Source organism: Delphinapterus leucas, chromosome 9 (assembly GCF_059928025.1).
Source record: "Delphinapterus leucas isolate spDelLeu-1000000601 "Yukka" chromosome 9, BTC_Dleu_Yukka2, whole genome shotgun sequence".
Lineage (NCBI taxonomy): Eukaryota > Metazoa > Chordata > Mammalia > Artiodactyla > Monodontidae > Delphinapterus > Delphinapterus leucas.
Window position 1 is genome coordinate 77,245,708 of NC_143137.1, and position 27,041 is coordinate 77,272,748.

Below are 27,041 nucleotides of genomic sequence, written 5' to 3' on the forward strand. Positions count from 1 at the left end.
ACAAAAAATGTCTAGAACAACATTCCATAAATACTCTGCTATCTTGGCATATCCAATATGCCTGTGGCATCTACATTTTTTCTAACATAAGGTATATTAAAAATAAATAGATAAATCTTAAATACATGATTTTCATAAATTAACCTAAAAGAGAAAAATATATATGTATGCATATATACACATATATATTTCAGCTTTACTTTTATGGGGTGTATTTGTGGGGGAAGAGTAAGGAGATCAGCCAGTACAAATATTAAAAATCTTAAAGAACCTCATTTCCTCATATATCTAATGAAGTTTTTGGACCTTCTGATTTATTACTTCCCTTTATCCCTGAAATAAAACTAACAAATATATTTGTGCTTTTAAACAATGGTTTATCTAGTTGTAAATGCTCCTAAACTACCTGGCTACTTCTTTTTGAGAGCTTATAATTTCTGCAAGTATCTCATCATATACTCTATGAAACTGTTTTTGTACTTAGAAGTTATTATAGCATTCTAAACAGACTTTTCTCCAAAGAAGACATACAGATGGCCAACAGACACATGAAAAAATGCTCAACATCACTAACTATTAGAGAAATGCAAATCAAAACTACAATGAGGTATCACCTCACATGGGTCAGAATGGCCATCATCAAAAAGTCCACAGATAACAACTGGTGGAGACGGTGTGGAGAAAAAGGAACCCTCTTGCACTGTTAGGTGGAATGTAAATTGGTACAGCCACTATGGAGAAAAGTATGGAGCTTCCTTAAAAAACTAAAAATAGACTTACCATACGATCCTACAGTCTCACTCCTGGGCATACACATATCCAAAGAAAATTCTAATTCAAAAAGGTGCATGCACCCTAATGTTCATAGCAGCACTACTTACAGTAGCGAAGACATGGAAGCAACCCAAGTGTCCATCAACAGTTGAATGGATAAAGAAGATGTGATACACACACACACACACACACCACACACACACACACACACACAATGGAACATTACTCAGCCATAAGAAAAAATGAAATCATGCCTTTTGCAGCAACGTGGATGGACCTAGAGATGATTATATTAAGTGAAGTAAGCCAGACAGAGAAAGACACATATCATATGATATTGCTTATATGTGGAATCTAAAAAAAATGATACAAATGAACTGATTTACAAAACAGAAATAGACCCACAGACATAGAAAACAAACTTATAGCTACCAAAGGAGAAAAGTGGGTGCAGGGAGGGATGAATTAGGAAGTTGAGGTTAACAGATAAACACTGCTATATATAAAATAGATAACCAGTGAGGACCTTCTCTATAGCACAAAGAACTATATTTGATATTTTGTAATAAGCTATAAGGGAAAAGATCTGAAGAATATATATATACTTATATATACGAATGTATGTATATATATCTGAATCACTTTGCTTTACATGTGAAACTAACACAACATTGTAAATCAACTATACTGCAATTTAAAAAAAGAAGTTACTGTATCATTGACATTCCAGAAAATATTTCAAGAAAAAGTTTTAGCAGAAACTAATATATATGGAATTAATTATAGGTTATAATGAAAAATAGAGCTAAGTAGATGCCTAAGGAAAGTGCTGTGGATAAGGGAGAGAGAGATGAGGAAGATCATTTGGAGGTTAGCCATGTTGATAAAGGGTATTCACTTGAGCAACACTTCAGGGAGGGTGATAAAAACATAAAGCACTGGGAAAAAGTGAAGGGCTAGAAGAATGTCACACTTCTTGATGGACTGGAGTCCTCAAGAAAACAGCAGAGCTTGGGGTAAGGTATTTGCACAAATGGGATAATTTTACCAATAAAAATGATCTTTTTAAAAGCTAGGATAGAAACAGAAAGAATGAGTAAAAGCACAGAAAAAAAATAGAGCTACCAAGCTAGTTAGACATATTCAGGTTAATCTCTCACATGTTTCAGTAATGTAGATGATGTAATGATGATATTGATGGATTGATTTGTAAAAGTCATTGCGTGGAATGTGATAAGGAATAATCAATAGGGAACCACTGGATGTTAAGATCATATTAAACAGTCTTCATTTATAGGGAAACACTTGGCTTGGTTTTTACGCCTTTACTCATACAGGCTGTCTGTCAGGTTGGATTTTGGAACAGGAAAAACCATGCCTAGGATGAGGGATTAATGAGAAAGATATAACAGAAAGCACGGGGCAAAGGAATAAGATTAAAAGTGAAAAAAGTGGAGAAGTGACCATGGTGTCAAAACCAGAAGTCAAAGTCAACCTGAGGTTCCTGAGAAACAGCTTTTATCTTGCTTAATATCATCTTCTCAAGGCCAAGCATGATACCTGGCATATATAAAAGGCTAGTTCATTTCATTAAAGCCAAAAAAAGTGATCGTTTGAGGATGTAGGGAGCCATATAGTAAAGGTCACAAGCAGTGGCATGTGAATCTTATTCTATCATCACATTTTTCTCAGAAGTCTCAATATTTTAAAAATTTGCTTTTGAAATACTTTATGCAGAACCCATACCCAGTAGTTCAGAATATCTTCACCTTATCCCCTTTGTCATATACCTTGTTTGATTTATAAATTCATGCTATCTTGCTCCTGTGGACATTTTAGTTAGTGACATTTTAGCATAAAGAGTTTAGCAATAATGATGAGAATAACAGTGTCATCTGGCATGTAAGATGTATTTTTCCCATTGAAGATACTAAAACCTGTACCCCCTAGGCTATATGCTACATATCTTCTATATTTACCAATGTATCTCTGGAACCTAGCATATGTTAGGAATATTTTAATTTTAATAAATTATTAAATACATAAATAGACCATATCTCTAGCATTCTTATCTCCCAATGAGTGTAAAAATGAATGTGCAAAAATGACAATAATCCATCCCTTCATTTTGCCCTTGCATATTCCGCTCCCATATTGACTTGTAGCTCTAGCCTTGTGACTTGATTAGATTAATGTAAATGTGACACAAAGAAGGAAAAACTGCTTATATGTTGTAGCATGCCTGATCTTGCTGCTCCTAGGAACTCCACAACCACTTCCTCTGTGAATGAGGCAAGCAGCCTCTGGATGCTGAGAAACACTACCCAAGTCATTCTCATCCCTCAGCTGGTACTGAATTTGCTGCCAGACATGGTTTGAGGCATCATAGACCCAGCCAACCTGCTGCTAACCAATGATCAGCTGAGCTGCCTGAATTAGAACTTCCCAGTGAACTCATAGCATTAGACCAAAAAAAATGATTTGTTGATTTAAGCCACAAGTGTTGGAGTGATTCCATACTGAACAAAACTTAACTGATATACTTGGGAAGCTGAAACTTTGGGGGACATTCATGTTAGAAGTCTGAAAGCGATTGAGAAGAGACATTCATAGCAATCAAAGCATTTCACATCCTGTGGAGGACTCTGGGTATTTTTTTCACATTGTGCTCATTGAGAATACAACTGCTGTTTGTAGCCACAAAAATATATGTAAAATAAAGTAAATTAAAGTGGGAAGAAAAAAAAAAACCAACAGCCTGAAGCAGGTTGGATCTACTCAACAAGCCTCACATGTGTGATATTACTTATTGGCTAAATATCTGAGGCTGAATTATATTATTAATTTTTAGGTTACTACATTCACCCTAAATGATGCTTATTTAAATGCATAAATGAAGCTATAAACATTCATGCCAGTTCTTCTAAATGCAGCTCTACTCTCTTAAAAAACACCAAGTTAAACATGTATCCCTTAAAGTAAACAAATTTCCAGAGGACATTACTACAGTGTTTTGACACTTTGGAGACTTAGGGAGTTATTTTTAGTGCTGGCTCAAATCATCTTGATTTTTTTATCCATCAATCTACAGAAGTTGGCTAGGACTTGTCATTTCTACCATCCCAGGAAAATAAATGAAATAAGAAATGACTGGATAGACGAAGACATTTCAGTCTAAGAACAAGATTAGAAGTGGCGTTTCACAGAAATGATATATCACAACATAAACTACAAGATAATTAAAGACAAATTATATAAAATAAAAGAAAGATGGCATATTTTTCAAAAGTCGATAGGTTTAAAATCATAAAATACAAATTGCAATCTTTAAGGAAGTTTTAAATTGCCTCTATTTTCAGTCACATTCATGGTGAACAGCTCCCAGCTGCTTACACATGTAGTAAGTGATAGACTATGAAGTTCTGAACTTTTGCCCCTCCGTCTAATACTCGAAACCAGCTGTGAAATAGACACTACAAATTAGTAGTGTCAATCAGCATCATAACTTCAAACTTTATTTTTCCTTAAAGTAGTAGAGACAGTGGCTAATGTCTCAGGGATGTTAATATTAATTACACAGTACATAAAGCTTAAGTATAAAAGAAACTCTCAGAGTGAACTAAAGAGTATTAATTTCCCTCTTTTTCCCTCTTTTCCTTCTCCCCTTTCCCCCCTCCTTCTTCTCATACACCTATCCTTTTACTTATTATCTAACTCTTTCTTTTTCCTCAAAATTTATGAATATTATTTCAGTGAAAGCTGGACCCTTTATATTCAGAACTACCATGAGTCTCTCTGAACCAAGTAATCTACAGGATATAAATCTGATTTACAAATCTCTATTTAAAGTCTCATCATTTTGAAATATGTCCAAAGTGTCATTTGACTCACTTTTCTAACTTGAGAAGATAAAGTATCTGGAATTGAATCGTTAAAGAGTTTGGAAGTGAAAAATAGTGCTATATTCTCATAAGAGGAAATGACAATAGGAAAGGAAACTGATCATCCTAAAACAAAGGACAAGTTTTCAAGATATGTCTCTAGTTCTAGGATGGTTCTGAGGTACAAAAGCAGACTACTTTACTTGAAATTTTTGGAGGTAGAAAAAGCTTTGACACACCTGAGAGCCCCATTACCAGAGACCTGGGGCATGACTCTTGTTGGTAGCAAATACCTAAGCAGTTTGATCATCACTGAGGCTCCCAGGTCTTGGTGAGAAACTGTCTAGATAACACAGGATTTTGGTTAGAGCAACGTAATGGCTTCCAGCATCAGTAAGAACTGCTTCTGAACCAACGAGACCAACTTTGAGAGCTGGGCACAGATGGGAAATAAGAAGAGCTGTGAGTATTAATGTTTCCATGTGTGAAGAGCCCAGGGAAAGGCTGAAAAAATCAGAGCCTGGCACTATGAACTAGATTGTAACTTTGGAAATTATGAGTTATATGAAATAGCATTTCAAATAGTGAGTATTTTAACAATGTTATGGGGATTGTTAATGGTGATTATGCTGAGAAGTAGGTGAACAGTTCATGTCAATAAACTGATTTGTAAAAGTTTAGAATTTAAATGAAAAACAATGTGTAAAGATAGATGGTTATGTATGTGGGAACTTAAAACACACTCTAATAACTGTTTTTTTTCAATTTTTAAAAAGATGGAAAAAAACTGAGCAAAAGAATGACAGACAAGCCAATAAAATCTATCTGATATTTCACAAGCATTTACAAAGCTTCACAATAAAAGAGGGTAATGTATAGCTAGACTATATTAGTATTGAAATTTTGAGCTATTACGATAAGAATAAACTTTGTGTTGAAACTTTGTAAGACAGAGTATAAAATACATTCATTAATAAAATAAACTTCTACAAGTTTCCTGATTTTTTTTTCCAGATGACCTTTAAACAAGTAAAAACTGTGGCATTTCCTCAAGTTGATATTTAGAACTAACTATGATACAGCTTGATATTTAGAACTGTGATACATATGGATTGTACCTGTAAAAGAACCTGTGTTTATATGTGTGATACTTGGTAAAAATTAAATAGTGAAAATCATAATCACTTTCCCATTGGAGATTTGTCAGTGTGTCTCAAATATCTTGCCCTTGATAGCAAGGAACTGAGAGTGGTATCGAGAAGATTATACAGATAGATAGATAGATAGATAAATATAGGTATGAATTATCTGCAATTTATCTTATCTATGCCAGAGCCTATCAATCATCTAAAGATCTGTGAAATAGATCCTGATCTGTGAACTATCCAGAACACCAATATCACCAATAAAGGGTCATATTCCATGGGAAAACTCAAGAACCACTAACTAGGTGAGAAGTCAGTTATTCAATCCCTAGTTTTATAATTATTTGCTTTATTTTTCTGTTTTGTTTCAATATTTATGCCCTTTTTCTTAAAATCATAGAACCTGGCAATATATCTCTTCATGTATATTTGTATGTGGCACTAAATGCACCTTTTTTTTTTTTTTTTTTGGCAGTACACGGGCCTCTCACTGCCGCGGCCTCTCGCGCTGCGGAGCACAGGCTCCAGACGCACAGGCCCAGTGGCCACGGCCCACGGGCCCAGCCGCTCCGCGGCACGCGGGATCCCCCCGGACCGGGGCACCAACCCGCGCCCCCCGCACCGGCAGGCGAACTCCCAACCACTGCGCCACCAGGGAAGCCCTAAATGCACCTTTGATCCTCAAGAAGTAGATCTTGGTGACAGTGAAGTTGATTCTCTATTTTTTACAAACCATTTTACTGTGGACTCCTATAGTTCAATATTTATTGAGTGCTTACTCTTTGAAGTACTGTTCTGTATTAGACACTTCATCGTTAGACTATTTGCACTTAAAAAGTTATTGGACAAAATTTAAACTCATTGTGGCAAGTTTCTTAGTCATGTTTGCCCTCTCCCAGTAGCATTCTAGGAGGATGTCTTCTGTATTAAGTGATACACTTCAAACAAGTCTGAATATAATTCCCTGGCAATCAAACATCTTGGGTTTCTAGAAAAGATGCTGTCTGGCCTGAACTCTTAAACATACTATGATGGAATTGATCCAGGGACAAGATGAAAGGATGTGCTCCTGCACCCAAACGCTTCAAAGCTTTTAGAAAGACAAGTGCATTATAAGCACTACATCAGAATATATTTTGATCTAGCCTAGTGATCAGCATCTAAATATTTACATTATTCCTCTTTCTACATAATTTTTTTTTTTTGCTGTGTTTGGTCTTCATTGCTGCGCGTGGGCTTTCTCTAGTTTTGGTGAGCAGGGACTACTCTTCGTTGTGGTGCATGGGCTTCTCATTGCGGTGGCTTCTCTTGTTGTGGAGCACAGGCCCTAGAGCACACGGGATTCAGTAGTTGTGGCATGTGGGCTCAGTAGTTGTGGCTCGCATGCTCTAGAGCGCAGGCTCAGTAGTTGTGGCGCCCAGGCTTAGTTGCTCCATGGCATGTGGGATCTTCTCTGACCAGGGAGCAAACCTGTGTCCCCTGCATTGGCAGGCAGATTCTTAACCACTGTGCCACCAGGGAAGTCCCCTTTTTCTGCATAATTGTTACAAAATAATATGGTGCCACAGAAAGAAAACCATACTGTTTAGTAACATCTGGGTGCTACAAGACCCTCTTATTTTTTATATTCTGCAAAAGGTCCCTACATGGGATTTCTGCAATCCTGCCGTGCTAAAGTACTACGATACCCGGGGAGAACACCATGTAATATGGTTACATATAGTTCTAGTCTTCTCAGCCAGAGATTCTCACACTTTGCCTCATTTGTAGAGATTGTTTAAAAGACAAATGACTTGATGCCATCCTGTGAAGATTCAATATGGAGATGCAGAAATATACTAAGTTATAGGGCTTCTATATACACTTCTTCCATAACTTCTGTCATACTCCATATAATTGCTAAGGGACCAATCAAAAAAATAATATGACTATCACACTTGCTAATCAACATCTTACTATGATCTATGCATAACTATATGTGAATTGATTTCCTAGCAGTACCAAACAGTCACATGAGCTACAGGCTGTCCATGTTACGATCATTCTCCTTCTGCACCCTCTGGCTTAATTTCTCCTTGCTCCTTTCCTGTGTTTTAAGCTCCAGATTAAATCACCTGGTGATTTCTCTTAACACTCACCTCCTGTTATTTACCTCATTAGATTCTCATCTCATACTGTACTGTTCTATTACTGTACATCATATATTGCTTGTTGATAGGTGTGTTTATTTCTAGACACCGAATTCCTTTTTAGGATCTATTTTATTCATATTTCTTTTTCAAATTTTTCATGCCTAGTAGGGCAGATGACACATTTGGGCATTCAATAAATATCTGTTGGAAATTGTACAGCCATCTATAAATTAACTCTCTGGATGTGTGTGTGTGTGTGTGTGTGTGTGCGCGCGCGCGCATGCGCGCACGTGCACGCGTGCATTCATCCAGGTTCAATTCTATCCAGGCTTCTCTCAGGTTTTGTCAAGGTTAAGTGTGCATTTGCTTTCTGGGCTAGATTCTACTTTGGCTCCTTTGAGCAAAAAGAAAAATTTTAGGTTACCAAAAGAGAGAGATTGCTCAAGTTTCTATCTTTGTTGTTGCTGTTCATTTATTTTACATGCTCTTTATGCCATAAAAACATTCATGTTATCCATATTTTTTCCAGCCTCCTGCTGAAATGTGAAAATTGTCAGTGTTCTCAATGATTGGGGTGGACAAACTGTCAGGCACATCTTCTGTTATGTGTCATTTTATAGAGGTGCCAAGAATCTACACTTAATGTGGACATTGTCCAGAGTATCCATGATAAAGCTTTGCTAAGGTTGCTATATCCTAAAATATGATAGGAAACCAGGAAAGTAAATATCAAGTGAAATGTGAAGGTCAAGGCAGAAATGGATCCATTGACAGAAATTAAAATGACAATAAAGATGACATAGAAGACAAATTCACTTGAAAGTCCATAAGGTTTAAGTAGCAACCAAGGAGTAGTCAGGAGTTGACAGTCAACATGTGAGGCTAAATGGTTAGCAGCTGATCCATAAGAACCACAGGGAACAGCAACAAGAAGTGATAAACACTAAGATCAGCAAAAAAAGGATCCAGCACTAAGATTGTTGTTTTCTGTGGTTGTTCAGGATGTTGTTCAGTTACTTTGATTCCTCTCTCATTCAAATAAGAGTCATTAATAAATATGACCTGCAGGCCTGTGTATAATTATAGTATAAAACATTCAAATATCTAATAGTTCAATAAAACTAGCAATGGCTCAATAATTGCAAAACACTTTGAAATTTTATGTTTGCTTTGTTCATATCTTAGAATGCTTCTGTTTATTTCTCTTTTTACCTTTTTATCTGAGAGGAGACACAGATTGTAAGTATGTGGCTCCATGAAATGTTCACAAACTGCACACACCCATGTCTCCAGCCCAGATCCAGATACAGAGCGTTCCTGGCAATCCCCCTGGTGTCCCCTCCTGGATGCCCTCAGCCCTCCAAGAAAAACCACCACCTGACTCTAACCTCAGAGTTTCAAACATGAAGTTTCTAAAAAATTCTGTTTCGGATATTTGTATGTCAGGAAATCTGCATTTCTGTCATACTTTGAGGGACCATGGGCCATGCACTCCTTCCAGGCAGCTGCCTGAAGGAGACCGTTTCTCAGGAAGGGTGTGGCCTCTCCAGGCCCACCTGACTCACTTCCTCCTTTTGTCACGTGCCCTGCCCACTGGTGGAAGAGCTTGCAACATTTGCCTTTTTCCATCTCTTTGTTTTTTGTTTGTTTGTTTGTGGGCCTCTCACTGTTGTGGCCTCTCCCTTTGCGGAGCAACAGGCTCCAGACGCGCAGGCTCAGTGGCCATGGCTCACAGGCCCCCGCACGTGGGATCCTCCCGGACCGGGGCACGAACCCGTGTCCCCAGCATCGGCAGGCGGACTCTCAACCACTGTGCCACCAGGGAAGCCTGCCTTTTTCCATCTCTTGATCCTGATTTCAGTGTCTTTGTGTTTTGAACACCCTGAGCCTTTTGTACAACATGGTATTATTAAATAAATAAGTAAATTAAAAAAACAAGTAAAAAAGTGTTTCCTTTCTCTTTTTCCTCAATTAAGTGAATTACAACACTTTAGTTATCAAGAGTATTTCAAAACTAGGAAATTGTACAGCCATCTATAAATAAAGCTATGTGGAAATATACTTCCTCTATCAATTACAACAATCAGGAGAGTTTAAATTTTTGATGGGTGTTTAGAATTTGGGCAAATCAGAATTCTTCAGTATTTGTGAATGGATAGTGAAGTATAACATATTTTGATTCTACTGTTTTGAACCCATCATTTCAACTGGTCATAAGGTTTTACAGTGACCTTTTAATCTTGCAGATTAAAATTTTAAAATTCACGTTGATGAATGCAAATAATTTAATCATAATATTCAATTTAGAGATACAGTTTTTGAAGGTAACTCAAATCATTTTTGATCAGCCTCCATAATGTGAAGATAAATCATTTACATTCTTTGCTTTGAATTTTAAATTGTCTTTGAATTTTTCCTTCATAAGTTTCACAATGAAGACCAGATGCATTTAATTTTTTAATATGTATCAACTTTTACCACTAACAGCATCTGTCATTTGCAATCTTATTTTCTGGCTATCATTTCTACTAAGTGCATTCTGCTTGTTTAAATTTGAAGACAGTTTACAATGATTTAGTCCTCCTGTTATATTTTTATCAATAACAAATTTTATAAGTACAAATTATTGCTAATGTTCAGTAAAATGAAGTTAATATATGTAGTTTTTAACATTAAGATAGGAATTCACAGAATTTTATGTAAAAATTTTCCATGTGGAAATTTAATTGTAACTAGCATTATTTTTTACTTTTCTCAGTTTATATGATAGCAATATTCAATTTGCAAGAAATAATAAGGTGAAATAAGGTGTTTTTTTAAACAGTTACATCAGATAATAGCTGTGAGCCTCTTGGGTATTACAGAATTGTTTTCATTTTCAAGGTTCAAATACTTCTCCATTTTATCTTTTTTTCCCCTAGGTATGGAAGATATACATAACAAAAAGAAAATGCCTAAATATTCTATTGGCTAATGGTCTTATCTTCCTATGTTCTTATTACCTGAAAGACAAGAGTGAAGACCTGGATGAGACCCAATTTGAAGTTTGTAGTTGTCAACTGAGCTACAGTATTTCTGGGAAGGAAAGTCAGGTAGGAGACAAGAGTTCTTTGGAAGAGGGAGTCACTCCTTTGATGAAGTGGGTTTATGAGATATATGAATATATTAGACCCTATCTACTCGTATGTGTCAGCTAAACCGAAAAAACAAAAACAAAAAGATAACAAAATAGGTTTAAACAAGGAACCAGTTAAAGGATTCATTCCAATTCACTTTTTTGTATGCTGTCGTATATGACACTCTATTTTTCCCACGGTAGTCTATACATAAATAAAGGGTTGGAAATCTTTCAAAATTGAGATAATAATTTGCAGAGCTTGCTTTTTGTGTTTTTGCTGAGTTTGAAGTATATGATAAAAAGCAATGATAACAGTATTGGTAGAAAAATTTGGAACATCAGAAGCAGCTAAAATAATGAATAATTTAGAATAAGAATAAACACAAAAATGTAAAATAGCATTTAGCTGTTTTTAAAAAGTCTTCATAATCTATCAACTAGATTCTTAAAATACTTGATTAAAAATACTTTTATTCAAAAGGCCAAGTTACTTGGAGAGAGATTTAAACCTTCCCAGTAAAAACAATGGATTTGTGATGAAAAATCTAAATTGCTGGCATTCTATTATTTCTTCACTCTTAGAAGAAACAGTCACACTGAATAAATTGGAACTCATTTTGAACTTTAAAATATTTTTTTAAAATATTTCAAGTAATAGAAGGCCTTTAGAGCAAAGAAACTGAAACTGAATCAAAACAAGACTTCTTCTCTCTTCCTGCCATGTGAATACATACACCTGTCTTTACTTGAGGTCTGGGATAATTATGGCAAGATAAAGATCTGCCCCTAGAAGGAATTCTATGAAATAGCTTCTACCTAGAACAGAAACTAGATATAATTGTTTAGGTCTGTTTTACAATAATTCAAAGTTCCTCTGTTTTGGTGAAGACTGTCAAGGCATACGACCCAGAATGCTATTTCTCTCTCTCCCTTTAATTACAATAGCACCTAATATCTGAACTACTTTTTGTTACCTCTTTCTTGAAGCCAATCTATTTCTTCACAATTTTCCCATGATTTTTTTTTTTTTTTATGGCACGGTAAATGTCCTTAAAATTCATCACTCAGCTTAGTTCACCTTTCATCAAGTAAACACTATCAGGCAACTCAAAGAAGCAAATGAGTGACCAAAGATAGACAGTTGGAAAATTTTAAATTTTCCATGTTCTTCTACAGATAATTAAGAGTGAGTGCAAAATAAAAAGGAGCTTCGAATGTGATGTCATGTTCCATCCAGGATTAATGGCATCAGTTTAGTGACTGTGCCCCTCACTCTCACCATATTTCTTTGTGCTTAGAGTGGAATACTGAAAATTATTCTCCTCCCGATTTCATCTCTTGTTATGTCCTCATAACTTTTTAATGAAATTAACATAATACCATATCTTACCACACCCCTTTCCATGGAAGCATACTCCTTATTCCATATCCCCAAAAAATGATGAAGAGAAGAAGACAGTTATATTACCATTATGTTCTTCCAGTATATGACATTCCACCAAGAGATCAGGGGATTATCTTCTCTTTTCACCACTGCCTATTTTTTTTTTTTGACGTGGACCATTTTTAAATTCTTTATTGAATTTGTTACAATTTTGCTTCTGTTTTATGTTTTGGTTTTTTGGCCCCAAGACATGTGGGCTCTTAGCTCCCGACCAGGGATTGAAACCATGTCCCCTGCATTGGAAGGCGAAGTCTTAACCACTGGACCACCAGGGAAGTCCCTGCCACTGCCTATTTTTGATGTACTTTCCTATATGCCTTATTTTTATCATTCTCTCAGTTAATATCAGGTTTTTTTCAACTCCCACTCCCAAGAGTAGTAGTTGAAAAAACATAATATGTAATGCTTATCATTACAAAAATAACAAGAGTTATTATGAATGCTAAGTATGTTCTAGGCACTATTACAAGTACTCATTTAATCCTGAAACAACACTATGAGGTAAGCAAGTGCCCATTTTTTTCCAGCTTTACTGAGATATAATTGACATATAACATTATGTAAGTTTAAGGTGTACAATGTGTTGATTTGATGCAAAATAACTACCATCATAGTTTAGCTTGCACTTGCATCATGACTAGAATGATGGTTACCAGGAGCTGGGCAAGGGAGAAAAGGGGAGATGTTGGTCAAAGAATACAAAATTCCATTTAAAAGATGAGTAAGTTCTGGGGATCTAATATACAGCATAGTAATTATAGTTAATAATACTGTGTTATACACTTGAAAGTTATAAAGAAAATAAACCTTAATTATGTAAGATACCCATTTTAAAGATAGGAAACTATAGTTCAGAGAGGTTGAAAAACTTGCTCCAAGTCTAGAGCCAGTAAACGTAAGTTAAAATTCAAACTCAGGCTGTGTGGTGAGGAAGTGTCACTGCCAGAGGGAATGTCATACACTCTGTCATTTGGCTTCGAAATTTCTCATATTTCCTTTGTCAGTACAGGATGTATTCTCTCACTTTTAAAATTATTTCTTGTTTATAATTTATTCCTCTCACTTTACTGTTCGGATTGTGAACATCTCTCTGTATTCATTCCTATTCCTTCTGAAAAAACTCTAAATTCTTCACACGGAACTTTTCGGTCACTCACTAATAATTAATTATGAGTGAAAGTAAAATTCCAAACTTTTAATAAGTTAACATTTAATCCCAACTTCTTTCTGAATGCTGAGAAGTAAGGTCCCAGCATTAATGTTTGAAAAAATTTTTGCTCTTCAGAACATGAGGACTTGCCCAAAGTACCAATTACTTATAAAGAGATGTATTATTTCCAGTCAAAATCAGAAGTACATATCTAGCATACGCAGCACACATTTCAGATAATCAAGGTCTTTCAAAGAATAACTGCTTTTCTGTAGTCCAATCATCTCTGGTCTGGCAAACGCGCCTTAATCCATATTCAAAAAGTGGAAATCAGAGACTGGTACTTTGCTGTTAAAAAAAATACAGTTCTAATATCACTGACTTGGGTTGTCCAAACAAGTTTTTGGTTTGGGAAGTATGATTTCTTCACAATGAGGGCAGCCACTCAAAATATATTAATTCACTGGTCAATCCAAATAAGGTCTTTTGATGAGAACATTATATATATATATATATACACACATATATACATATATGTATGTATGTATGTATATAAATATATAATTGACTCGTTTATCCAACTGGAACAGAAGGGAAGACCTGGAGCAATGCTTAAATATGAAATTGTGCTTTGTTCCTCAAAACAATGAAATAAAGACAGGATAATTTAAAATCCCTGAAGAAAAATCTGGGAAGAAGGAAAAGAGCCAATTTTTGAGATCTGTTTGAGAAGTGAGAGAGAATAAATTTCCAGGAGGCATCCAGGATTGCCCAAAATGTTCACATGAGAACATAAACATGAGTGTGTATATGTGTGTGTGTGATATTTTCTGTCCTATGCAACGTGAGCCCTCTTTCCTACCTTAAGTATCTTTAAGAAAGACTACAAAACTATCTCAATATCTGGTGTTAATAGATGACTTATGAAAGTCAATGATGGATGTGGATTTTGTGTCTGAGACATAGCAAATAAATATAAATACGGCACTGGAAGATTCTGAGCTGTCATCTGGATTATATGAGTGATACTTGTTTAATCACTTAGCAAGTCAGTAAGACACAGTTGGTTTAGCTTTGGATATCAGGAAACAAATTATCACTTGAGCGCAGGCAGGAAACAACAATTTTAAGATGACCAATGAACTGACAGACCAGGGAACAAAATGTCCCGAATTAGTTTTTTTTTCTGAGGTATATATGTACCATTTCTTAGATGAAGAGCCAGCATCGTTTCCATTATTTAAATTTTTTTCTTACAAGGGCCAGAGCAGGAACAGTTATATCATTCCAGGCCCGTAAAACAGCTTATGCCAATATATTGAATGGAAAAGTTTGTGTTGTGTTTGCAACACACGTTGAAGACTTCCATTCACATAATAATCGTTCTTTAGACCCAGCTCAGCAATCACTTTTCTCAAGAAGCACTTGATTAATGAAAAAAATGTTTTCTAGCTCCCTCTGTGTATTTGCTTTCTATTGCTGCATTACAAATTAGTATAAACTAAATGGCTAAAAGCAGTACATATTTATATTCTCATAATCTCTGTGGGCCAGAAGTTCTAGCTTGGTTGACCCTAGTCTTTTACTCAGTGTTTCCCAGGATGCAGTCAATGTGTCAGTGGAGGATGTGTGCTCATCTAAGGCTGGGGATCCTCTTTCAAGATCACATGGTTGTTGGCAGAATTCAACTCCATGAGGTTGGGGGATGGAAGCCCTCAGCTCCTAAAGGCTGCCTGCAGTTCCATGCTACTTGGCCCTCCTTATAGGCAGCTCGTGTCAGCAGCATGCTTCATCAAGGCCAGCAGGTGAGTTTCTCATTCCAGTAGGCTAAGGAAGAAACTTGTATAAAGTATGTAATCAAAGATGTGACATCCCATCACCTTTGCCATATTCTATTGATTAGAAGCGAGTTGTATGTACTGTCTACACTTAAGGGAAGAGGAATATACAGGATACAGGGATTATTGAGGGTCTCCTGGGGCCTGTTGACCACACTCTGCCTGCTTTAGTAAACTGACCATACTTTATTTTGTTTCTCAATTGTGTTCTAAGTAGTGCTTTTTTAACATAATATATAAATCAACTAATAAATTATGTTTATGTTTTTCTCCTCCAATCACTTAAATTCCTGTATTAGTATGCTAATATATGTATTTGATATGTTTTTCTAAATCAGTGATTTAATGAATGAATGAAATAATGAATGCATGAGTGATCTACACTCATCAAAAAACATGAGTATATAACAATTTGAGTAGAACAAGTGCAAAATCTTCCATGCCATGAAGAAAATTGGATTCGAGTCAAAGTCGTAACATTTGGTACGGTTTTGATATGTTTTGCGGGGTTGGTGGCATGGTGGGGCTTATGGGTTGTGAGACATAACAGCATAAGTATAACAGGAATAAACACTGAATTTCATGGACAAAGTAGAAGGTTACTATGGGGTGTATAAAGTTATCAGATTAGAATCATATAGGCCCCTAAATACCATGTTCAGAAGTCTCCTCTTTGAATTTTTAATTATAAGTTAAATTTCAAAAGTACAGGACAAAATAATTACAGCTATTTGGAGTTTAGATCTGTCCTTTAGAGACTCCTTTCTATGTAAGACAATAATGTTTCCACATCTCTCATGATATTATTTGCTACAGCGTATATATTCAATGGGCATCATGACCCCTACATTTTGCTCATTTAATTCCAAATTTCATATACATAAATCACTCAAAATTGTCTACGTTTTATTATATTTATAAAATGTGTTGACCAGTGTATAAATCCTGCACAGCATCTTGTAGCTTGTATAATATTATTTACTAGACTACAGTCTATACCCTTCTCTGTAACAACCGGTGTCAAGTATTTTCAAGACGTAACCTACTCATTTGAATTCTTTCCCATACCCTCCATTTATTAGCTAGCCTGTTACCTAGAATCCCCACCAACTATTACTTTCAACTTACTTTTGAACGGATTTTTTTTGAGGTATATTATTCCAGACCTCTAGATACTCAGAATTTCAAATCAAGCAAACGACCTACGTATAGATCACTGAAGAAACAGAGAGAGCAGTCATACCTTCATAAATTATATGGTGCCTCACAGAGCCCGCAAAGAAAACATTGCTCCATCTCTATCACCCCTCTTTCACTTTGATGTATCTGCTTTCCCAGCTTTTCCCCCCTGACTCTATCTTATTCCCATCACACTGATTCTGTAAAAATTCTGGTCAACATAAAAGTTCAAATCCATCAACGCACTATCTAGAACACCGTTCATGTCATTTAAATCAATCTTGTGTTTTTGAATCAACTGCATTCACACTCTAGGAGGAACTGCTTTTGGGGTCCTCCCAACCTGCCACTCTCACCACCCACTTCACAAATCAAAATCTAAAATACAACTTTATTGCCATGTTAACCTCAGTAAGGGCCACACATCTCTAAAAATAAATTTTAAAAGGTCATTTTTTATTGATTATTCAATCAAGAGCCCATTCCCTGGTAAATTCAAAAGATGATCTAAATCAGTCTGCTTTGCTAAAGCATTTTATTTAATCTTAATTATTACTTCATTATAGATGTCAGCATTTCTTTCTGGGTATTTCCAAGGCTTTTGCTCCGGTCAGCTTCTACTTGTCAGACCCTTGATTGATACAACTCTGCTCACTTTACTTTTGCTTAGCTACACCAAGAAGATGTTGCTATGAAAGTTCAAACTGTAAAACTCTTATTTGATTAGGAGCTGTCAAAATCCATTTATTTTCTTTTTTTAAAAAAATAAATTTATTTATTTATTTATTTTTGGCTGCGTTGCGTCTTTGTTGCTGTGCATGGGCTTCCTCTAGTTGCCGTGAGCGGAGGCTACTTTTCATTGTGGTGTACGAATTTCTCATTGTGGTGGCTTCTCTTGTTGTGGAGCATGGGCCCTAGAGCACGTGGGCTTCAGTAGTTGTGGCACGTGGGCTCAGTAGTTGTGGCACACGGGCTTAGTTGCTCCACCGCATGTGGGATCTTCCCGGACCAGGGCTGCATTGGCAGGCAGTTTCTTAACCACTGTGCCACCAGGGAAATCCAAAATCCATACATTTTCTATGGAACCAATTTTCTCACAATAATTTGCCTTTCAATGGATTTAGATAAATGAACTAAATTGCAAGCATGCAGGATCAAATTAGGTGGCAATCAATATAAGTTGTTTAAAAATGTTTCATAAATTCAGTGAGAATCATATTATTTTTTTAAAAAAATAGCCTTGATTGATCTAATAATTATATACGAGTGTTTCTGAAAGCTAAATGCAAGTACCTGTTTCTTATTGTAATATTTAAGTGGTCTTTTCATCTTAAGAATTGAGACACATACAAACACATGCACACATCTGCAAGTAGTGCTGATTTGCTGGTTTGGTAGCAGAAGTTAGTCCTCTGCCTTCTAATTCATAGTCACTGAGAGACAGCTTACTACAAAGTGGACTTGAGAAGCAAGGATAGACAGCTTTGCAAAAAGAACTCATCCAGTCCAAATTTCTCTGGAAGAGACATTTTCAAGGAATGGGGCAGATACTGCTCATCTAATTGGAGAGAAACTTTTGCGGAGGATAGTATTATGACAACCGATTCTTATTTGGTATTTAAATAATTGCTTCGCTTTCTTCGAGTGACAAACATTTAGATAAATTCGCTTGTGTCCTAGTGTTCACTCCTCTGACAGTTACGTGCAGAATGGATTGTAGGCTGTCACTCTGACTTCTGGCTAGAGACAGATTTGGGTTTGTACCTCTGCAGTGCATGGTGCAATTCTCAGTCGCTTCCATAACTTGTTTCCTCCATCTTTCCCATAAATCCCTAAAATTCAAATTGCCTAACTTTGCACTAAGCAGTCTAATTTTGGAGCCGGTCTGGTCCCTGAACTTCGCATTGTCAGGTAATTTTGCCCCCATATTTTCAAACTCTATCTAAATTTGTATATTTTTCCCCAGAGATATTGACATGCTTACATTTCTCCTATCTTAGAACAAAATAAAATGAAATGAGTTTGTTCTGCAGCCTAACAAACACCATTAGCTACTGCTGTTATCTCTTTTCTTCCTCAAAGTGTTGAGCTGCTGGGCTCAAAAAATTGAGCCCAGTCAGTGTCAGTATTTCTCAGGAAAATGATACTTCTGCAAATATTTCATGAAAAATTAACAAGATCTAATAATTTGGAGCACATTTGGATTAAATAAAGTAAAATAATTTCCTGTTGCAAGATTACTCAGAATCTTAATTTAAAACTTTCCACTGTGAACTTCCAAGTTGTTTTCTAATGACCATGAAATAACTATGAACACTTTTTCATTCATTCATGTATGCATTCATACATTCATGCATTCATTGATTCAAAAAGCAATATACTTTTGCAGTCTCTAACTTCTCACTCTAGATGTTCACTTCAATCCAGAAGAATGCACATTTGCCACCTAAACTCATATTGATCCTCTACAGAAATTTTGTAGAAGAAAGAAAAAAAAAGAAGAAGAAGAAGAAAAGAAGAGGCTAATGGTCTTTTCAGGCTTTAACTTAACTGCACTGCAATATTTTATACGAGTGGCTCTTCGTTCCCCAAAGGTCCCTCTCTAAAATTCATGCTTTCTCTCTACCATGATTCTCCTCCTGTTTCTATAGTTCCATCTCAGTCTCTTTGGCAGGCTTCTCATCTATTTACCTGTTGGTGTTCACAAAAGGCTGGTCTCTGATCATCTTATTCTACACAGTCTCTGGATTTTCAAATATGTTCTTGAGGTTTTAAAAACTATCTGTATTCTCAAGACAGGAAAATTGCTATATCCCCAAATTTTCAGTCTTCTGATTCACATATTTAGCTGCTCACATCTCTTTCTGGGCTTTCCTGGGAAATCCTCAATTCGAATGTCTAAAAATATCTATTTTCTCTCCTGTATCTGAGCACATGGCATTACCATCTGTTCAATCACCCATGTCAGAAAACTGAAAACTTTTCTTCAGCTCTTCACTCAAGTCTTGACTTAAATAGATGACTGGGTTTCATTGCTTCTGTTTCCTTAATATCTTGCAATTCCATCTCCTTCTGTAAAACTTAAAGGCTACTGACTTATTTCAGTCTCTTACCCTTCCCCCGATTATTGCTGGAGACTCCTCATAGCATTTTCTTTCCCAGATCTTAGCACTTAAAAAGGTTCTCAGAATTTTATAACCACAAAGACCATGTGTCTGTACTACTAAAATGTTTTGATAATTTTATAATTATAATTCTAAAATTTTATAGATAAATGAATATTTCAGTTCATACATAACCTTCCAGAAACTTGTCTCTTTCCAGTCATTAGTTGAGTTCTACTCCCCCATCCATTGAAATTTGCTGGGCTATCCTGACTGCTTTTATAAAGAGAACAGAGCAGAAATTGTGATGTTTGAACTATGAAGTTAAGTATAAAAAGCAATACACTTCTCCCCTGTCCTCTGTTACGATGTTCATCCTAGGATACCAGCCACCATATTGTGAGCCAGGTCACCTGGAGAAGCTACATATAGGTCTTCCAGCAAACAGCCTTAGCTAAGGTCCAAATTGATAACCGGTATCATTGGTGATGTGTCAGTGATCACATCTGAGTGAATGAACTTTCATAAAATGATCAGCCCTTAGACATTGAGTCACCCTCCTACAACTTAATGAATTATCTCAATAGGAACATTCTGGAGACTTCTCTGGTGGTCCAGCAGTTAAGACTTCTCACGGGTTCAATCCCTGGTCGGGGAGCTAAGATCCCACATGCCTCACAGCCAAAGAACCAAGACATAAAACAGAAGCAATATTGTAATAAATTCAATAAAGACTTTAAAAATGGTCCACATCAAAAAAAAAATTCTTTAAAAAAATTTTTTAAAAAAAGGAACACTGTGAAGTCATCTCAGAGGTCATTAACAGCCTTATCTATTAAACTTAAAGAGGTATATGCCTTATGAGAAAGCAAATCTATTATTAGGTACATCCAGCAAACATACTGAACATTTGCACCAATAGACATATACCAAAAAATATTTATGAGAAGCCCAATATCCTTAAACAGCAGAATGCATAAATAACTCATAATTTACTCAAAAATCAGAATATACCATAATGAAAATAAACCAATATCATAGGCAAAAATAAGTAAACTTCATTCAAAATATTTAGCAAATGAAACTAGCAACAAAAAATTGTACTTACTCTCTGAAATCACTTATATACAGTTGAAAAAGAGCAAAACTGAAATACAGCACCAGAAGTCTAAGTAGTAAGTGGTGCCTTGGAGGAATGGGGCATAGTGATGTGGATGCTTTTGTGATATTGTCAATATTCGATTTCTTGATCTGTGAGATGACTTCACAGTGTTCTTACTGAGATAATTCATTAAGTTATAGAGGGGTGACTCAGTGCCTACGGGCTGATTATTGGCTGAAAGTTCATTCACTCAAATGTGAGCACTCACACATCACCAATGATACTGGTTGTCAATCTGGGCCTTAGCTAAGGCTGTTTTCTGGAAGACCTATATGCAGCCTCTTGAGGTGACCTGGGCTCACGGTATGGGGGCTGGTTACCTAGGATGAACATCCTAACAGAGGGAAGTGGAGAAGTGTATTGCTTTCTTCATTAGTGTACCCAGATAAAATTATCTTAATTTTAAAATGGCTTCTATGGTTTGAATAGAAACTTGGTCTAGATTCTGCAGAATAGAATAACTCATTCAATCAATAAATCATTTCTCAAATGCCTATTACATGTCATACTCTATGCTGGGTACCAGCATTTTTGTAGGAACCATTATAAATCAAGTCTTGAGGGTGTGAATAGAAACCAAGATTATTATATTCTCTTTCCTTTCCTCTATCCCATTTTCTCCCGACCCTTAGAAAAAATCTAGGGCAAGCTCTATGATTTATGCAGTTATGCTCAGATGACGAAAATTCTTCCTGTCACTTCTGATCACAAGTATAATCTCATTTCAGGAATACTCAAATCTACAAATTTTATTTGAATGCAATGTCTTCCTCCTGTTCCACTTCTGTTGGCAGTGGAAAAAGCGGGTCATGATTGGTTTCTTTATTTCCTCAACTTGGCTTTTTATATCAGTCTTTCTGTGACATCTGCCTAGGTTAGAGAGGAGTGAGAAACCAGGGAAAGTCTTATTAGATTAGCATCGTTTGAACTAACATTTATTTCCTCTGGCTGTGGCAGATACAGAAAGATAATATTTCTCTTTCAGAGTGTATTGTGGGCTTATTGCAGACGTCTTCCAGTTCTTCATTATCACTTATCTAGTGTACTTTATGGTAGGTAAAGAACTCTACTCTACAGCTGGTCACTTGTTATTCTTCCTATAGCTCCCTTATCATGGCAGTCCACTTATACTCAGATGCTCTCTGTGGGGACCCACAGTCTAAGAAATCTTCTAAGTCAAAATCATTTAAGAGACTTGCAGACAATTCCTCTCTTTTTCATCTCACATGGCCACATTTGATCTTTGGGAAATACACTTTTGAATCTATATCTATAGAAATGTCATTACTTGTCTAAGTTTAATGCTCCATGCTGTTGCCACATGTAATTTCAAACTCCCAGGCTTTATATTTCCGAGGCATGTATCAGTTTATAGTAGCCCTCAAATGCCAGGGGACATATATCAAACTCTCCAAATGGCCTCCTTGAAGCCTCCCTTGCCCGATTTAAGGTGAAGAAAAGTTACCTTTCTCCTTTCCCTATTGGAATATGGGTTGTTATTTTTAAGGCAAAATTCTCTGCAAAGAAATATCCCCAATTTCCAAACTCCTTTTTGAATCATCAATTTCATAGCCAGAAAATAAGTGATAGTTACAAAAGCCATTTTTGTCTATCTTCTATGCAAATTCAATATTGGTTGATTACAATAACTGTTAGAATATAAAAACAACTCTTATCTTAGGGTCTCAGCTAAAACTGCGATAATTCCTTTCCTATCATCCTTTTATGAAATGATGACTAGGAGCTTGTTCTATTGAAGTTCACATTCTAGAAGAAAATAATTGGTACACAAATAATTGCTAACAACATGATCTAGTCTATAATATATATATAAACTATATACTCTGAGAGCCCAAAAGATTGGGAGAATAACTGGTTATGTATGATACATTTTTTTAAAGGCAGATAATAATTGAGGAATACTTGGAAGATGAGTAGAAGTTTGGCAGGAAGAGAAGAGCAAAAGATTCTCTAAGCAGAGAAAACTGTGTTTGAAAGGAAGTAGTAGTAAGAGAGAAATATTTAGGAAGAAATAAAAGTTTTGGTGTATCTAATGAATAGTGCAACAGATATGGTGGCAGCAAGAAGTGAGGGATACAGACAATGCTGGTTAAGTATTTTGAACAAGATATAAATGGTCTTATCCCATGTCTTCAGAAAATGGGGTTTTATTGAGGATTTCTGATCTGGAGAGTAATATTATGAGATTTGGACGAAAGAGAAGAAAAGTATTTCTCAAGATTTATTGCATGGAAAAATGGTCTGGGGTGGAGAGGAAGTTCAGGATTCTAGAGAAGCTCCTCAAAAACAGGCTCTATAATTAAATATGTTTGAGGGAGTCTGTGTTCAACCTATCAAGCATATTAATCTATTGAATAGCTGGAGAATTTTTGAGGTAGGAGAATCTTTTAACATTGAATTAACCCAGCATCGATCAAATGTGTTAGAACACATGATTTTAACAACTAATGTCCTACAGAGATATTGAGTAGTGAAAAAATACACTCCAGGTAATCTGGTATCGTTGACATTTATGAGCTTTAGCGGCTATTTAGAAAGTGATCGTAACTATTTACATGAAAGATTTTGAGCCTTCATTAAAAGAGTGGTAATTGGGGTGACTAAGAGTACCTATGTAGAGGACTTTTTCTACAAAGGCACATGCATGGACAGGGAAGGAGTGAAGTTTTACCCTGAGAGCTTCACATTTCAATTGTCTGTAAAATGTCAAACCATTTGCAGATACTAAGAAAGCATAATAAACTTGTGTCTAAATTGTAATTTTTAATCACAAATATTAGTATAGAATTAAACATCCATCACACTTATCACTCCACCCTTCGTCCACAGCAGTCCTGTCTCAATTTTGAGGAAATATCTCTGAATAATTCCTAAATCAAGAAGGAAATATCCAGTTATATGGGATAAGAACCCTGCTTAGGTCACAACTGATATTCTATAAATGTTCTTCATTACATTTTATCTTTTCTTCCTGTCAGTGTCTACAGTTAAAGGAGAGCTTATAAAAGATTTTTTTTAAGTAGCTATTTTCACAGCTTGAAAAAATAACTTTTTTGTTGAAAAACTATATTGTGACTTCTATTTCCAGTAACAGTGCTGACTATACACCCTGAAAAAAACAAAAACAAAAAGAAACTACTGGCATAAAATGCCTAGAAATGCCATTTCTAAATGTATAGCTGACCTTGCACGATGTTGAGTGAAATCCCCAGAAGCAGAAAGTGAAGAAGAAGCTGAAAACTGCAGCGTTTAGAGAGCCCTGAAATCACGAATGCCCTAAGGGCATTTACTAAGGTCAGTAGCTAGCTTTTGGGTTTCAACGTCTGTGCCAGTGACAGAAGTCAAGGCTCTGGGCATGGCTAAGTGGTTACTTAGAAGTAAGACTCCTGCCTGAAATAAGACCATTGAAGAGGTGCAACTTCAGGAAAATCTGGATTAAAAAAGTCCTCCTACTGAAAATATCTGACAACAACAAATTATATCAGTCAGGATTCAAGGCAGAATTTGAAATATAGAAAAAGGAAAATTTTGTTGACCATTCATAATGCTATGCATGACCTCATGTAGAATTAGTTTGAGTTTACAATTCTTGAGTAGTTACCAAAGTCAATTTAAATTAGGTTAATGTTTTATAGCATTCTAGGGGTCCTGGCAGAGGGAAATCCTCCTGGGAGAGAGACCTATCTCTGGTCTCAAAGAATATGGAAAGATTTGAGACAAAAATTGACACAGTTGAAAGAAAAATGGACTGTTACACAAACAGTGGGAAACTGCAGCACATCAATCACAGTAACTATAAGAACAAATGTCCTCAAATTAGTATGCATACAGAATACTTTATGAGTCAACAGTTAACCAAATAATTCTATACATGTATGTATATATATATATATGTATAAAATCATGCACCTTCAAATTAGAAATAAACATTCTTACATGATTGCTAGTGTGAAGAAAACATGATAATAAAAATTTGAAAATACTGAAAAAAACATGAAAATAAAAATTATGACATCCAAACCTCTGGAATGCAAGTGAAATAGCAATTAACAATATAATGTCTTAAATTCTTATCACTAAAATCAGAAATAAAGAAACAACAGAGAAGTTCAAAACTGCCAAAGTTTGGTTCTTTGAAAGGATCAACAAAGTAGACAAAAATTGAGAATTTTGATGAGACAGAATAAGAAGCAGGAGTCTTTTATAAACTGTATTAGAAAAAAGTTAACCACAGATAGAATAAATGATTAAGAGTATACTAAAATAGTTTAGGCAAATAGGTATAAAAACATACACAGTCATAACCCTAGTATAAATACAATATCAAGTAAGCAATAAGTTAATTGAAAAGTAAAATACACTCATTAAATACATTAAATCAGTAAGTTAAAATATATGCCTATACAACCCACTCCTCAAAACTATTCCAGGTTAAGATGATTTAAAAATAAGTTTTTACAAAATTAACAATTAACCATCCAAATATATATATGAGTTCTTACAGGTATTTAAAAATCAATTAATATTATAAGGATAGTATCAACTTGATATAGTATAGGATTAGCAGAAGAATAGATAATCTCCAACCTACCCTGTTATGTATACAGATGCAAAATTCCTAAATAAAATATTCATAAATAGTATATCTAAAAATTGTATAAAAATATATGATAGAACATTTGATTTACATGAAAAATGCAAGGATGACTTAATACTAGAATTTGATCTCCTTAACTACTGTAAACATAGCCTATTCTTGTACTCAAGATACTGAATGGAAAACCCCATTGTGTGTTGCTGGACTGTTTGGGAAATATTTGGTCAAATGTGTGTTAATTTGGCTGTAATGGAATTTAAAGCAAACAGACACACACACAAAAAAAGCTGTGAAAATGGCTTTGGTGCATTATCTTTAGTTACTTAAAGAGTTTTTAGTTTTTCTTAAATACAGTTTATGTTAAAATAATTTTTATTAATTTAGAGAAGACAATGTGAGAAAACGGACTTTCTTTTGGACTTTCTTTTTGTGGTCATTGTGAGTGATTGCTTCTTCCTTTTATTAGTTTCACATTATTCCTTTGTTCTAAAACTTAGACTGACATCTAACATTGACAATCACAGTATGTTTTATTTTCCTGAGGCAAGTACTAACATATAATGTTGTTTACTTTTGTACTATTGGTGTGTTGGTAAATTTTTAAACTGTGTGCTAACTGCAGTAAATTATATGAACGGAAAAAAAAGATGTAATTTAGCACATTAATAAATTAAAAGAGAAAATGCATATAATTATCTCAGCTGTTGTAGAAGAAAAAAATAAACATAAAATACAACATCCAGTCATGATAAAATCTCTCAGGAAACCAGGAATAGGATAGAACTTCCTTCCCTTAAAGAAAATGTATCTATCATAAATTTACAATTAGTATCATATTTAATGATCATGTATGTTAGAGACATTCTTTTTAAAACAGGAAAAAATTAACATACTTGCTCACACCATTTGTATTTAGCATTTATAGGACATTGTAGTTAATATGTTACAAAAGAATAACCAAAAAAAGAATGTAAAAATAAGAACTAAAACCGACTCAAATAATTAAAAATTTCATACTATTGAAAATAATATGATTGCCTAGTTAGATGACTCAAATAAGCTAAAGAAAATTAGTGGACTTAAATAAAAAATAAAGAATTTTAAAAGGTTATTGTATAAAAAGTTAATATATAACAACTAATTATATACTTAAATACCAGCAAGAAGCAGTTAGGAAATGCACATTAAAACATTTTTAATAATAATAAAACCCCCTACATGTTTTTTATGGGCCAAATTCCCTCTAGGAGAAAAATATCTGCTAGTATAGGACTTTTGCTGCTGGTATTTCATCGTGACAACTCATAATCTTTCCTTGGGCTCTTAATGTTACATTCTTTGTTTCTATCACGGAAATAATTAGTCATAGGCTTTAATTAGTTAATTTAACTTTACCTAGTTTAATTAGATTTTAATTAGTTTTATCAAACCTTAAGTAGTTGAACATGTAGAACCTCCACCTAATGAGATAAGAAAGTGGACAGTATTCTTTTTCA